This window comes from Molothrus ater, chromosome 3, assembly GCF_012460135.2.
Source record: "Molothrus ater isolate BHLD 08-10-18 breed brown headed cowbird chromosome 3, BPBGC_Mater_1.1, whole genome shotgun sequence".
Lineage (NCBI taxonomy): Eukaryota > Metazoa > Chordata > Aves > Passeriformes > Icteridae > Molothrus > Molothrus ater.
In genome coordinates, this window is record NC_050480.2 from 111,444,022 (window position 1) to 111,458,324 (window position 14,303).

A 14,303-nucleotide genomic window follows, 5' to 3' on the forward strand; every position below is an offset into this window, starting at 1 on the left:
AACATTTTGAAAACATTAAATCGAATCCCACTGGGAAATTAAATGGAAATGTCGCCTCTAATACTGGGAGAGCCCCTAAAACCAAGGGAGCAGAACACTTGTGCTTGTCCCACACACACAGACCCCAAGGATGGATTCTCCAACTTATCCAGAAGTTTCTCCACATGGAGAAACTGCACAGTTCATGAACTTCTAAAGCAGGAGAATGAGAAGATGGCTCCCACAAGCAGTGAGAGCACAGAAAAGCTGTCTGACATGGAGGAAATTCACTGGAACCCATGGCAGCACCTCTTACTTTCAGTCACTGAAGGATGCAGTGTGGAAGGATCACTGATGGGTGGTATCAGAATGAATCATTTGAGACCCCATTTTCTTCATGTAGGAAAAAGGCCATTCTTTATTCTCATAACTCATTTTTATACAATTTTCACAGACCCTGTGTGCAACACCGACTGGTTAGTAGCTTTCTTGCCAATTATTCTATTGGTTAGTAAAAGACATTTTACTTGTCCACCAAATCTCTCTATTATTAAATTGTTTGAAGATTTTCTTCACTGATTCTCCTGGGATAGATCTATTGTTTATGCAGGTGCCACTCATCATTTTTCTCCTTAAGAACAGACTGTTCTCCTTCTCAAGATATTTTCACATGGGAACTTAACTAGCTGCTTATCTGCACTTAGAAGAAGTGACAGGCTAGCTGATAATCTAGCAGAGCAAGGGCTGGTTTTCTGAGGCCTTTCTTTTATAATTCTTTTACCTATCATAACAATGTGGAGCCCAAACCCCCTGCTCACAGTGGAACAAATCCAGCATTCAATCCAACTGCTCAGGGTCACTTCCAATCAAGTTTTTGAATTCTCCAAGGCTGGTGATTCACACTCTGACTATGAAGAATATTTTCCTTAATGCAATCACGCCTTTCCCTGTCATGGTTTTGCTGTTCATCAAGAAAACAATTGATAATCATCATTGATGTAGAGCTGGAGGTGTGATAAATCCTCCGTATCAAACATGGCTCAGGAAGCTGCTGGTCACACACAAACAGCTTCAGCTTCCAAATTATTTTCAAGCATAGTGCCCATTGTATGGAGGCTGATACATAAATAAATCAGGAATGGTGATGTCAAGCACAAATCATAAATGTGACATCCAAAAATACCCATTCCCTCATTGTGCACTGAGCAAACACCCCTCGAAAAAGACATCAGAACATTATTCACACTCCTCCTCAGCACACAAATTACAGGTGATGTTACAAATTCCATAATCTTCCAATTTGGACAGGGTCTATCAATTTGGAACCGTGCTTGGCAAAGCTTCCAATCTGACTGTCCTGCCAGCTTACCTGGAGTTTGGGAAATGTCCTGCCAGCAGCCACCTGAGCATGGCTGTGAACAGCTTCTTGTTATTTCAGCTATTTCTGGACAGCTCCTTTCCACTCCCAGAAAGCCTCAGGAAGTGGAAAAAGACTTAAAAATTTTATGGAGGAGCCCAGAAAGATCAATCAACAATATTTAGGGGTTCAACACCCCTCTTAGTGCTAACAATGACAATAGCTTGATGGGGGCACCATGAGGTATCAGCCCACACTTCCAACCTAAGGAGATTCAGGAAATTCAAATAGGTGGTACCACTGGAGTTCCTGGCTAACATTTATTTATTGCAGGTTTATACATATCAGTGGCTGCAAAAACAAGTGGATGTGTGGTAAAATGTCGAGTAAACTGTGCTTCCTCTTTATTTGGAGAAAATAACTGTGTAGCATGCTCATAGAAGAACTCCCAGATTGGAGATTAACGTTCGAATGCCACAAATGGAGAAAAAACTCAGCCTTTTTTTATGAATTCTCAGAAAACAGGACAAAGCCATGAAGGAAAGGAACAGGGATGCTGTAAAACACAAAGTACTCCATGAGCAGAGATTTATAATTAATCAACAAGAGGAATGCAGCACTGTTTTACAAGGCAATAATCCAGTCCCATTCCCTAAGGAAAAGCCTTGGAGAATGAAGGCCAAGTAGCTTTTTCAAACAAGGCAACTGGATTATTGCCCCATAAAGCAGCACAGCTCTGTGATTATTACCTTGGTGCTACATGCCCTTTTTAAAATGGTTTTCCCCCATAAATGTTTAAAACCTCCCAAGTAAAAAAGATCAGGGGAAGGGAAAGGATACGTGGGGTAGAAAGCAACACATTTAATGCTTTGTTCTAATTTCCTGGGAAATACCAAGCACACGACGTAAAAAAAATGCTTTCAATCAGGGTTATTACAAATAGCAGCAATAAATCCTATTAATAAGCAGCATACTAAGATTTTATGTCTCTCTTATTCTTCACAGAATGTTTCCCCTCTCTGTTTGTTCCCTTCCTTTTTCCCACTCTCCCAAAAGCAGAAGCATTTTTCTTTATTTACAATTTTTGTAACATTTCAGTTTCACTTTATATTAGATACACCAACCCCAAAGCAAGGCAGAGACTCAAATATCACCCGGAATCTTATTAGTGACGGCTGATAAAACTTCAAGCCACAATTAGCCTTTGTCCTATACTAAAAATAAGATATTTTTTGAGAACACAGAGTCTTGTCCCCTTGGCTGAACCCTGCCTTGACCCGTGACAACTCCACGTGTGCTCAGGGTCAAAAATCACTTTTATTTAGAACAGGCATATCCAGGACAGCCTGTGTATGTCCCATCAGAGCAGTAATGTAACAAAAGTTCAATATACCAGCTGAAAAAAATATTCCTGGTCAGAATACTCTGAATACTCCAAGGATGGACTAAATTCCTCAAGTGTGAATTAAAAGCAAAGCACCAGCTCCATTCACAGCACTAAATATGCACAACTCACTCAATGAGAACAGGATCAAAACAAGAAAATTCAGCAGACTCCCTAATTCTTGGTTTCTGAGAATATTTAGACATGTCCCAGCTGCCACACTAGTCTGACATCTATTCAAGGTACTGAATTTGAAAGAAAATAACAAGTGCAAGTTTTACAAATATTTCCTGTCTAAAACCTCTTCTTTCTTCCATTCAAAAAACTTTGCAATTCCCCTCATAAAAAATTTCTTTGTAAAGTCAAACAACCAAAACAAATATGATTTCGACTGATGTTGTTTTGAAAACATTAAATGGAATCCCACTGGGAAATTAAATGGAAATGTCACCTCTAATAATGGGAGAGAAATGATTCATAGGCAGACTCTAACATTTTAAAATATGTTACCTACGTAATTAGAGGAGCCTGATTTTCCAAAGGAGCAGTCTCACACACCTTCCACTAAAATAAAAGCCCAAATACAGGCTGTGAAAGCCACTTTCAACATATGTGCTTCAAATATTTTGTCACAGGAATTAAATCTGGGAAGCCCTGGAAGCCTGTTCCTGCTACCTAAGGCTTGGAACTCACAGGGTTCCAACTGCTTCAGGAATGTCTTTTTGGAATAGCTGCTGACACCAATGACAGCTTGGTTTCACAATGTTTGAGCTACACAAAATATCTGTAATCATCTTTATGACCACTTAAACTTAAGCCGTCCCATTAAAGGCACTGGGACTTTGGAATCTGCAACTGCTTGAGAAAAAAAATCATCAGATAAAGAAGGTGACACTTCTCAGGTAGCAAGGGGAGAAGAATTTCACTTTACAATTTTAATTTCACTTACTGGCAAACAAAACAAACTTTTAAAAACTCAAGTTTTATGTAATTCAGACAGAAGATGTGTGGGGAGAGCAAATGCTCAAGTCCCATCATTCCAGTCCAATCTCAGTACAAACTGAGTGAGGTCTAAGTTTTGATTCAGCCAAAAGAAAGTTAACAATACAGAACATTTTCTCCCAGCTATTCAATTTTATACAAAGCCAATTTTATCTGAAACTGCTAAGCAGTATTCATAGGTTATGAATAAAACTATTTAAAGGATAATCTAAGGGAGTCTTTCCATCGATGTTAAAGCCATTGCACATTATACTGAGTTACTGGAGAAGGATATTCCTCTAACTGCTCCCAAACTGTGATTCCCAAACTAGGAATTGCAGTCTGGAATATGGGATCTGCAGGTGATCCATACAAAGCTTTATTTTCAGCTGTATCTTTGGCTCTGCAACTCTGACAAGAAGTTTAAAGTCCTTTTCTGAGCACACACAGGAGTGAGGAAAAAACCTTTTTTGTATCATTTATTTTCTCACTGAGGAGCCAGGATCTGGGCTTTTGTTTTTTGTTTTTTTTTTTTTAAATACAGCAAGTGGGGTTTATTTGCAGGGAAAGGTGGGAACATTTTCATCAACTGCATTGAATGTCTCAGTTCCCCCTTCTGTAATTGCAGCATCTCTTTGGGGTAGAGCATCTTTGGGGTGAAGCATCATGGAATGGTTCGGGGTGGAAGGGACCTCAAAGATCAACCAGTCCCACCCCCTGCCATGGCCAGGGACACCTTCCACCATCCCAGGTTGCTCCAAGCCCTGTCCAACCTGGCCCTGGACACTTCCAGGGATCCAGGGGCAGCCACAGCTTCTCTGGGAAACCTCCCCACCCTCACAAGGAAGAATTTCTCCATAATATCCAAGTTGGCTTCACAGCAAAGCCTCACAGCTTCCCAGTAACAGGGAGGAATTTTCCATGCTGCTGCCCTCTCTAGAGGATCCTTAAGGACAAGAACTTTGAGATGTGAGTGTCTGATCCACAAAGACAAAAGGCCGCATCTGGACAGAAAATGGCAAGGGAAAACTCAGGTGACTCCAGCAGAAATCCCAAATTAAGCAAATGGTGCAGGTGCCCTTCAAGGCAGCAGAAAGACCAGTGGAGGTCCTGGCTTTCAGTTCATGAATGGGTTTAGGATCACAGGAAGCACACTCCAAGTTTTCCATCAGGTATTTTTGACTTTTGGGTCACACAAGCCTCCTGGTCTCATCCTAAGACACACAAATGACAAATTTTATTTTATTTTTTCACGTCCCTCAGAAAGGCAAGTGAAGGGTCAGCATGTCCCTCATTGCAGCATGAAACAAAAGCCAGCCAGCCTGAAGCTCAAAGGCACTTTTTAAATCTAATAACTGCTTTCACTACCTAAATCTATAAACTTTTTACACATAAAAATGACTTGTAAAAGAAAACCTATGTATTTGAGACAACATGAGAAACTGCAGCTCCCACCACAGGCTTTTAAGGAAATGCTTCACTACAGGGTGGGCAGACAAGGACTTTACACATTTCCTTGGCTTAGTTTTAACTATTATAAATGAAATTGGAATTATTTGCTAGTAAATAATTACAGAGTTTTTGGTCTAAATGTCACTCAGAAACTCAAACTGAAGCAGGTGTACAAACTGAGTTGAATATCAGAATACTTGGAAAATTTACCAGAAAAACAAAAAAATCTTTAAACAAACTTTACAATACCTGATTATAATGCAAAAATGTAAATGGTTTGATTACCTCAAAGAAGCACATAAGCAAAAAGTCTTTCACCACACACACACACATATATATACATATACATTTACATATTTTATAGATGCATACACACCCCTCTCATCTTTAAAAAAAATCTTCTATATGAAAGATTACGTTTAATAAAACACACCAGTTAGCTAAGAATAATTTTTAAAGATGCATATAAGCACATTGCAGTGACCCAAAAACAAAGGAAAAGAAAAATATCTTGAACATAAAGAAAAATCCAAATATGCTAAAAAATTCCAAGCAAGTAGAGGGTGCAAATAGCTTTAACTGACATGCAGCCGTAATACAATAGGATTACTGACTCTTAATATGCTGTCCAAAATTAAATTAATTTAATTGGCCCTGTTCCCTCATACCCCAGGAACACAGGATAAAGATAAAACTCTCTTTCCCTGCCAGCACAGGAGGTTGATCATTTGTTACAAAGCATGGAGGGCAAGGAAAATCAATGCTGCAGAGAAAAAAAACTCTGCATAACCAACAGATTTCTGTTCCTAATAGCAAAAGAAAAGTAACCATGAAAACTTGTCTGGAGTCACTTCTTGGCAAGACTTCACCTAAAAGCATTTTTCTCATCCCCCCTTTTTTTACTTGGTTTCCTTCCTCCTACTTCTGTCGTTTTTTGCATTTTTCTCACTATCTCATTATGTTGGTTTTTTTTTTTTTCATTTTCAAACTACCTTTGGGTGCTGAATACCCAAATGATTTGTTTCAGTGAGCTCCTTGCAAAGGAAGCCACAAAGCAAATCCAAGCCTGGCCACTCCAGGGCACGGGGCTGTGCCCTTTCACAATGAGACACAGTCAGGAATGTTTTCCAGTAATATCAGGCATAATTCCTGCCAGTGGGATTGTGCCTGATCCCAGAGGATGGAACAGGTGAGAGGAAATACCACAGGCAAAAATCTCCACATTTCACAGACAGCTCAAAGGGGACGTCTGCAGTCAGGAGCACTGAGATTGTCTGTGATAATGACAATGCTGAGGACATTTGTCATGCAAGGGACACACAAGTTTCATGTAAAAAAAGGACAACAGAGCACAGAAAACACTTCCCTGTTTAAAAATAAAAAAAAAGTAGAGTAGGAAAAAACCCTAAAAGTTCACAAAGAGTGATCAGAGCATTGTGAACTTTGTGGCACTACAAGATCATAAAATCCAGAGATGCTGTTGGTTGGCGCAGGTGGATGCAGGATTTGAAAAAATCCTAGAATGGTTTGGGTCAGGAGAGACCTGAAAGTCCCACCCCCTGCCTTGAGTAGGGACACTTTCCATTATCCCAGGCTGCTCCAAATCCATCCAAGTGGCCCTGGACACTTCCAGGGATCCAGGGCAGCTTCTCTAGGCACCCTGTTCCAGCACCTCACCACCATCCCAGCCAGGAATTCCTTCCTAAATTCCCATCTTTCCCTGCTCTCTGGCAGTGGGAAGCCATTCCCTGTGTCCTGTACCTCCATCCCTTGTCCCCAGTCCCTCTCCAGCTCTCCCGGAGCCCCTTTAGGCTCTGGAAGGGGCTCTGAGCTCTCCCTGGATCCCTCTCTTCTCCAGGTGAACACCCCCAGCTCTCCCAGCCTGGCTCCAGAGCAGAGGGGCTCCAGCCCCTGGAACATCTTTGTCCTCTCGTCTCAAACCTTTCACACATGTCTGTGTCTTTTTATGCTGCATTTAGGAAAAAATGATTTAGAAGATTCTGTGTTTTGCTGGGAACTATTCCACCTGCAGCTCCAATAGCTTGGAATTAGATAATGACCAAAAGTGCCCAGCTCTGGCTGCTGATTCTGAGGGAAAACAGGAGTAATGAGTTCCACACATCTACACTGCAGATCCTGATCCTGCCCGAATTCTCTCATGAGAGTCTGAAGAGACCATTTCAAGTTAAAAATCTCACAGAATAACAGCTAAGACCACAAGAAAATGAATTTAAAAGTTGTTAATTGAGCGTCCATAAAAATATTCTCCCTTTTAATCAAGACACATTGGGCAAAGTGCATCACTCTTAAAATTGTTGTCTAAAAAGTTAGAAAGGTTGGAGAGAACTGGCAATAGTTTGGCCTTTACATTAGCATAAACACATCAAATATTCATTACAGCCAAGCACTCATTATGTCAGCAGCTGAATTAAATAACAAGAATAATGTTTCCCAACTATAAAAATAAGTGCCACAACAGTCTCCTGCACCAGAGCAATTTTCAAGAGGACACAGTGAGACACTGTTGCAGGAGCCACATTGTTCTCTCTGCTAAAACTGCTTCATTCACTACAAATATATTGGCTTTTAACTGTTCTTTTTCAGATGAATTTCTACCAAAGAGAAAGAATTATGTTCTACAGCATGCATCCGTATGAAAGGAAAAGCATTATGCTGGGACAATAGGGTTTATTGCAACAGCAGAATGTATCTTAAATGCAAAATTATACCAACACTATGAGTTTACCAGTTTAATCATAGCTTGAAAAAAAATAAATACAGCAGACATTACAAAAACTCATTTATATGAAGTTTTTACACTGGGTGCACAAAAACAGAAAAGTAGAGCCAGAAGTGTAATGGCAGCAGAACAAAATGTCTCAAGCCCTTGAAATGCATCACAACTGTGAACAACTAATGGAAAGACTTATAAAATATAAATATAAAGCCATAGATATAAACAAAAGCCATATAAAAGGTAGGTAATAAAGCCATTAGGACAAGGAGGAATGGCTTTAAACCAAAAAAGGGTGGATTTAGATTAAATAGAGGGAAGGAATTGTTCCCTGACAGGGTGGGGAGGCCCTGGCACAGGTTGCCCAGAGAAGCTGTGGCTGCCCCTGGATCCCTGGAAGTGTCCAAGGCCAGGTTGGACAGGGCTTGGAGCAACCTGGGATTGTGGAAGGTGTCCCTGCCCATGGCAAGGGTGACACTGGATGAGTTTAAGGTCCCTTGTAACCCAAAGGATTCCATCATGTCAATGAAAGCAATAAGCCTTAACTAATTAAGGAAGAGATCCTCTCTTTCCTTGAAGTCCTTCCTGCCTTCCCAACTTTCTTTTTCAGGAAGAAAATGGGCAATGAACAAACGATTCACAGCCAAGGACAGAGCAACACAACTCTCTCCAGCTGGTAACAGATTATAATGGAAACTCATGGGCAAACACCAGGCTGGTGTTAGAAATGGGAAAACTGCCAAAAACAAGAGGAGGCTACAAATGACCTGGAGAAGATTTTCTCAGTGGATAAAATCAGTACAAAACTTCCCAACCTACCAAATTCAACCATTTCTACCAAAACAGGTCAAAACAAATTGAGATTTGATTGAGATTTTCTGAGTATGCTCCTCCTGAACCTACACATTTTCTCGCAGTCTGTCCTCTCCACGGCCTCTGCAGGTGCTTTAATCTGGGATGGAATTTTTATTACCAAAATTTTTATTAGCTGTGGAAAATGAAAATTTTAATCATCTTAATTAACGCTGTACTGTCTGTAGAGTTCTCAGTTTTTACTTGCTGTGCATTAGATGAACAAGAAAAGACTTTATTTCTATTCCTGTCTGTAGGACTGGAAAAAACACAGCAGTGGGGCTTCCGAAACAAAACCACACAGAAATCTTTCATGGAGCAAAGCTCTGTATCTACTCTTACACTCCAGCTTGGTGTTATGCTGAGGTGTAAAAGGGACGAAGCTTTGCATGGAAAAACCAATACAATGGAAACCTCTCGGTGCTGAAATCCAAAGTTTGCATTTGCAGAATGAGGACTAGACCCTTGTTATGTGTCAGGCAACGGTCAAAGAAATTTTCCACTTTGATGCAATTTAGCAGAGAAAAAAAACCCAATGTTTTTACCATGCTTCTTCTCTTATTCTTTTAATTTTAATTCATATGGAAGATCTTTTCATTGTAGTTTACTGAACTCAACCAAACCATTCCAGTTTCCTCTGGCATTCAGTAGAAGTGCTGTGTCCGTATGAGGGAGACACTTTTCGGGATCTGATCAATTCCTAAACTGTGGATCTGAAAGTCTCTGAACCATCAGTCATGGACCAGGGAACTGCTGGATGTCCCATCCCTGGAAGTGTCCAAGGCCAGGCTGGAGGGGACTTGGAGCAGCCTGGCATAGCGGAAGGTGTCCCTGCTCAAGATCAAGGATTGGAAATTCCCGGATTTCTCTTCTATTAATCTGCTGATTAACAAGATAAGAGCACACAGAGCAAACAGTGGTGCAAACACTGTGCATTTCCTGTCATAAAACCCCAAAATTTGATAGTACAGAGGTTGTGACTTCAGATAAACCAGAATTTGACACAGGCTGAAGAGGTCAGCAGCAAACAGGAGAAAAGATGACACCAAGACTCTGCTTGATCCTGGCAAACTTAGCAAAACTAGGTGATAAACAAATGTAAAGGAAAGACAATAATGGGAATTTTTTGCATGAGCTATGATTTATCCCTAAAAACTTTTTCAATTTCATAGCATCCAATAAATATGGAAAAACTGTTTTAGTGACTCAGAGGGACAGATGTACACTGGGCATAACTTATTTATAGAGAAAAATAGGAAAAACACGGATGTCCATAATTATTAACAGTACAGTCTTCTATTATTTCTAAAACAATTTCATTAAGAAAATTATCAGAATCAGCTCACAGATCCTAAACAACTGTGAGCTATTCCTCATCTATAAATATATGACAATATAACTTAAAAATACTACAAATTAGTATTTTTACATTCTCACCATTTTTTCTTCTTTTTCCCAATTATTTATGGTCAATAAAGAGAGTGGCTCAAAGGACTGATGGGACAACTTCCCTAATCACCTCCTAAAGGTGTTTATTCCTCCACAATGACTACAAGAGTAACTCAACTCACTTAAATGACATTTTAAGAGTTACAGTGGACGGAAATAATATTGACTTTGCTCAAATTTTTTGTGGCATGGATAAAGGCTGTGGCTTATATGGAATAAAGAAGTGGAATTCCACCCAAGTCAATCCCACTGTGCCAAGAGAAAACACCTTGGAATGGTGGACTACAAAATAAGCAATTATTCTGGATTAATGGTAAAGAATAAATGGAAAATTGAAAGAGCCTTAAAATATATACATCAAATATAACTTTTTAAATTTTTTTTAATATTGTTATAGATGCTGAGGACACCTCAGCACATGGAGTTCTACCATATGCAGAATCTCAAGACAACCTCCCATGGCTATAGAAATGCAAAATAACACCCAAAACCTCTATAAACTGCATTTTAACATTTGTATTATTGTCCTACAACCATTTTTAGGAAGAATCCACAGTCATACTGAGAACTGCTCATCTCTTCCTTGTCCAATAACCACAAGGGTTCAGAGTAAGAGCTGATTTTTTAAAATGTTTTGATGTCAATATAAAAGGCACAAACTAAGCCCATTCCAGGCCCATTTTGATCTCAAACTACTTTGACACTAATTAAAACAGCAGAGTAAACCTTGGTTTATGTCTATTAATCACCACAAGTGAAATCAGACATTGGCCCATCACAGTATCAAACATGATGCTCTAATGTGAAATACTATCTGTAGTTTAATAACAAAAATTAAGTTAAACCCCAACCACCAACCCTCACCTCCACACTGAAATATGCCACATTAAGGAACTGTACAATCCAATCTAAAATAGATATTAATGAGTCATTAAGAATTAAACACAAATTGTTAATTTATGAAGTTATTAAACCTATCCAATAATTAAGGATCGTAGATGAATGGTGGCAATGAATAATCAGATTAAAGTATCCAGAAAAGTCCAGCTGATAAAGAAAATACATAAATACAATAAACCATGTCAAATTACACCAGAAATTCCATTTGTATGCAATCCAACCAACATTCAGGTTCCAACCATTTAAACCTTGCAATTCCAATTTCACTTTTAAATTGCCAAGTTGGGATGTTTTCCAAAAAATTAGCACTTAGATGAACTTTCAAAATCAAAGAGTTCAGCAGGAACAAAAATATTTTATTATGTAGGCCAAAAGAAATGAGCAGTGGTGTGTATCTCATTTAGGAACCCAAAATGTACTGACGAGATATTTGAGAGATAAACAGTGCTTCCAGCATTGTAGGAACAGCTTCAAAATAACTTCAGTGAACACAGATGTTGAAATATTTTTACAAATATCTCTCTTTATAAATGCACTGCAAGCACCCACATGTTGATCATGTTTAAAACCTGAATTTATGAAATTATGTAGGTACTTGGGAGAGAAATGTAGTTATTTTAATGTATCACTTAGAAATGTAATGGTCATTTTAATATTTCCCTTAGAGGCAGCATCATAAATGTTTCCTGTTGTTTTCTGAGTTTTAATAGGGACACCCAGTAAAGATTTGGTTTGGAATGCCACGATTAAAGAAAACAGCAAATGCTTTGAGACTGCACAGGATTTCTGAGAAATAATGGGAATTCCTTCCAGAATTCCCCACAGACAGACAAACTTAGGGCACTGTTGTGATGCAAACTCAGCCCAGCACATCCCCGTGTCCCCAGGCACATCCCATGGCAATGCCTGCGCAGGAACAACAGACAAGAACCACACAGAGAGCAGAACTCAACTCCTCCAAACACTCCCCTTCCACCCAGGATCCATTTGAAATCCCCCACGGCACACCTATTCCCACACTGAGCTGCTGAGGATATCTTTTAAGGATTTAGAAAGGCAGAATAATAGAAATTTTTCTTCAAAACTCCCTAAGAAACCTTATTAAAATGTTTCAGTGAACCAAATAGTAATCACAACAGCATCTTACCCACTATTTAACTACAGCATCTTTCAAAAGGCTCACTGATGTAGTAAAAAATCAAACAGATCTTGCTAAGAAACCAATTTAATGTAATATTAAGTAACCCAAGTTTTTGACATCATCAAAAAGAGCAGTTAATTTTAGCAGTCTCATAATCCAAATGCCACAGTTAAAACACAAACACATTCCTACTAAAAACCTTTCCATTAAGGTTGTTTCTTCCCTTCAGCAGGGAAGAATGAGGGAAATGCACTTGTGCAGCATGCCAGGAATTGCACATCTCAGGCTGAACAATCCGGTTTTTAAGGATAGGGTAATACTTACTCCAAGCGAAGCCGATCCATAAAAATCTACGGTTTACAGTTACTCCCTGAAATAATAATGCTGATTGTCACAGCAGCAGGAGGATAATCCCAGCACATCCAGGCCTAATAGGCAGTGTGATCATATTTGCTCCCAGGAAATCAGAAGGCAGGTACCTCTCTCCCTGAAAAACCAGGCACCTTTGGAGAAAACAATGGACTTTTAGGTCCTTCATTTTATGGAAATCGTAAAGCGTGCACGCTTCAGCCGTCACTGATTTTTTTAGTCCATTTTCTTTTAATTCCTGAGAAAAGAGCAGATTTTTTCACTGTTTGCAGCAAACAGGTCCTGTAACTACAAGCTGAAGTTTCCATATCCAGTGCCATCAACTGTGTCATCTTCAAACATCCCTCACTTGGCAGCAGCCGATATTTTTCCATCTCTTGTTGCTTCTAAAAGTAGAAAATTTCAGCGATTCCAGAGGCTCTCTAGGAAGATGCACTGAAGGGAATGTTTGAGAGCAGGAGCAGAAAAACCATGCTCTGATTCTGCCCTTCAGGCACAGCCTGGGTGTCTTCGGCGTGTCCTGATGGGTCTTCAGGTTTGTCCCTAAAGGCTGGGACATGGAGCCAGGACAGCACCAAGCAGCAAAAACAAACGTTGTGGCTTTAAGAACATACTCACTTTTCTATTGAAGTCACAACTTTCTCTCTACTCTTATTTCACTGCTGGGTCAGATGAAATCTTTAAGGAGGTTCCATTAAAAGTTCGTTTCTGTCGAGAGAAACGCCGGAATTCCCGTTCCGAACGTATTCCGAAGGAGGTCAGGTTCGGTTTTAAAGCATGTTTGTGTCGATGAAAAGTTTTTGTTTTGCTGCAAAAAAATTAAAATTCTCCCTTTTATTTACACATTCCCTCTGTAATCTTCCAAGTTACTCGGCTCCCTTACAGTTTAATCAGACATAGGGGAAAAAAAAAAAAAAAATCACCAAATATCGTATTTCCCATATGTACAAACTGACATTGTGGAGGCTTCATTAAAAGCTTTTATTTCTCTGCTCACTGCTAACTGGACGTCATTTAATGTCACCACCACTTCCCAAGAGCCCAAGAGACTTAAAAAGCGACGGAAGTTTGAAAACCAAAAAAAAAAGTTGTGAGTTTTTCTGTACCCCAGGACGGTTTTCTTTCGCGAAGCTCAAGCCGAGACAGCAGACAAAAGAAGCTGATTTGACTGAGCCGTGCCAAGTCTTGCCTTTTTTTCTTCCCTCGCCTCGCTCGCTCTCTCGCTCTCTCGCTCGCTCGCTCCCAGCATGGCAACCTTCCCGAGCAGTCTTGGCGGAGCTCCAGCCTGTGCCAGCCTGTCTGAATCCTTGTTTTCCAAAAAGATGCTCTTTGCGAATCAATTAATAGATTTCCAAACAGGAAACTGTGGGTCAGTAACCAAATCTTGGCACCAACAGCAGCTTCTCCTGCCAAATCGGCTTTATAGATTTCATGGTTGCCTACCTTTTACAATGGATGCAACGTTTGTGCTCCCGGATCGTGGAGCACTGGAAGCCATTCCCTGTTCTCGCAGGGATAAGAAATCTGCTCGCTAAAAATGTCCGCATGCGACACATGAACAACCTGCAGTAAATCAAGACTCTTTGGAAGGCGGGCGTTATGTGTAATTTTAATAAGCACCAAATACTCCTTAAAATAATGTGTTTTCATTCTCTCCTCCCCAGAATCATGGGAAGGTGCCAGGAGCAGGAGACGTATAGATTTG

At 39.9% G+C, this 14,303-nt stretch overlaps 1 protein-coding gene across 3 annotated transcripts in view; it reads right to left on the reverse strand.

Moving 5' to 3' along the window:
• MSRA (methionine sulfoxide reductase A) overlaps positions 1 to 14,303 on the reverse strand; it is a 236,901-nt gene that overhangs the window by 206,737 nt on the left and 15,861 nt on the right. Inside the window, exon 1 of one of the 3 annotated variants that reach the window (XM_036380692.2) lies at positions 12,554 to 14,004. The exons of the other annotated variants lie outside the window; for them this stretch is intronic. The gene's annotated coding sequence lies outside the window, so the exon portion shown is untranslated. Of the gene's footprint in view, positions 1 to 12,553; positions 14,005 to 14,303 lie in introns of those variants that run through there. 3 annotated transcript variants of the gene reach the window in all.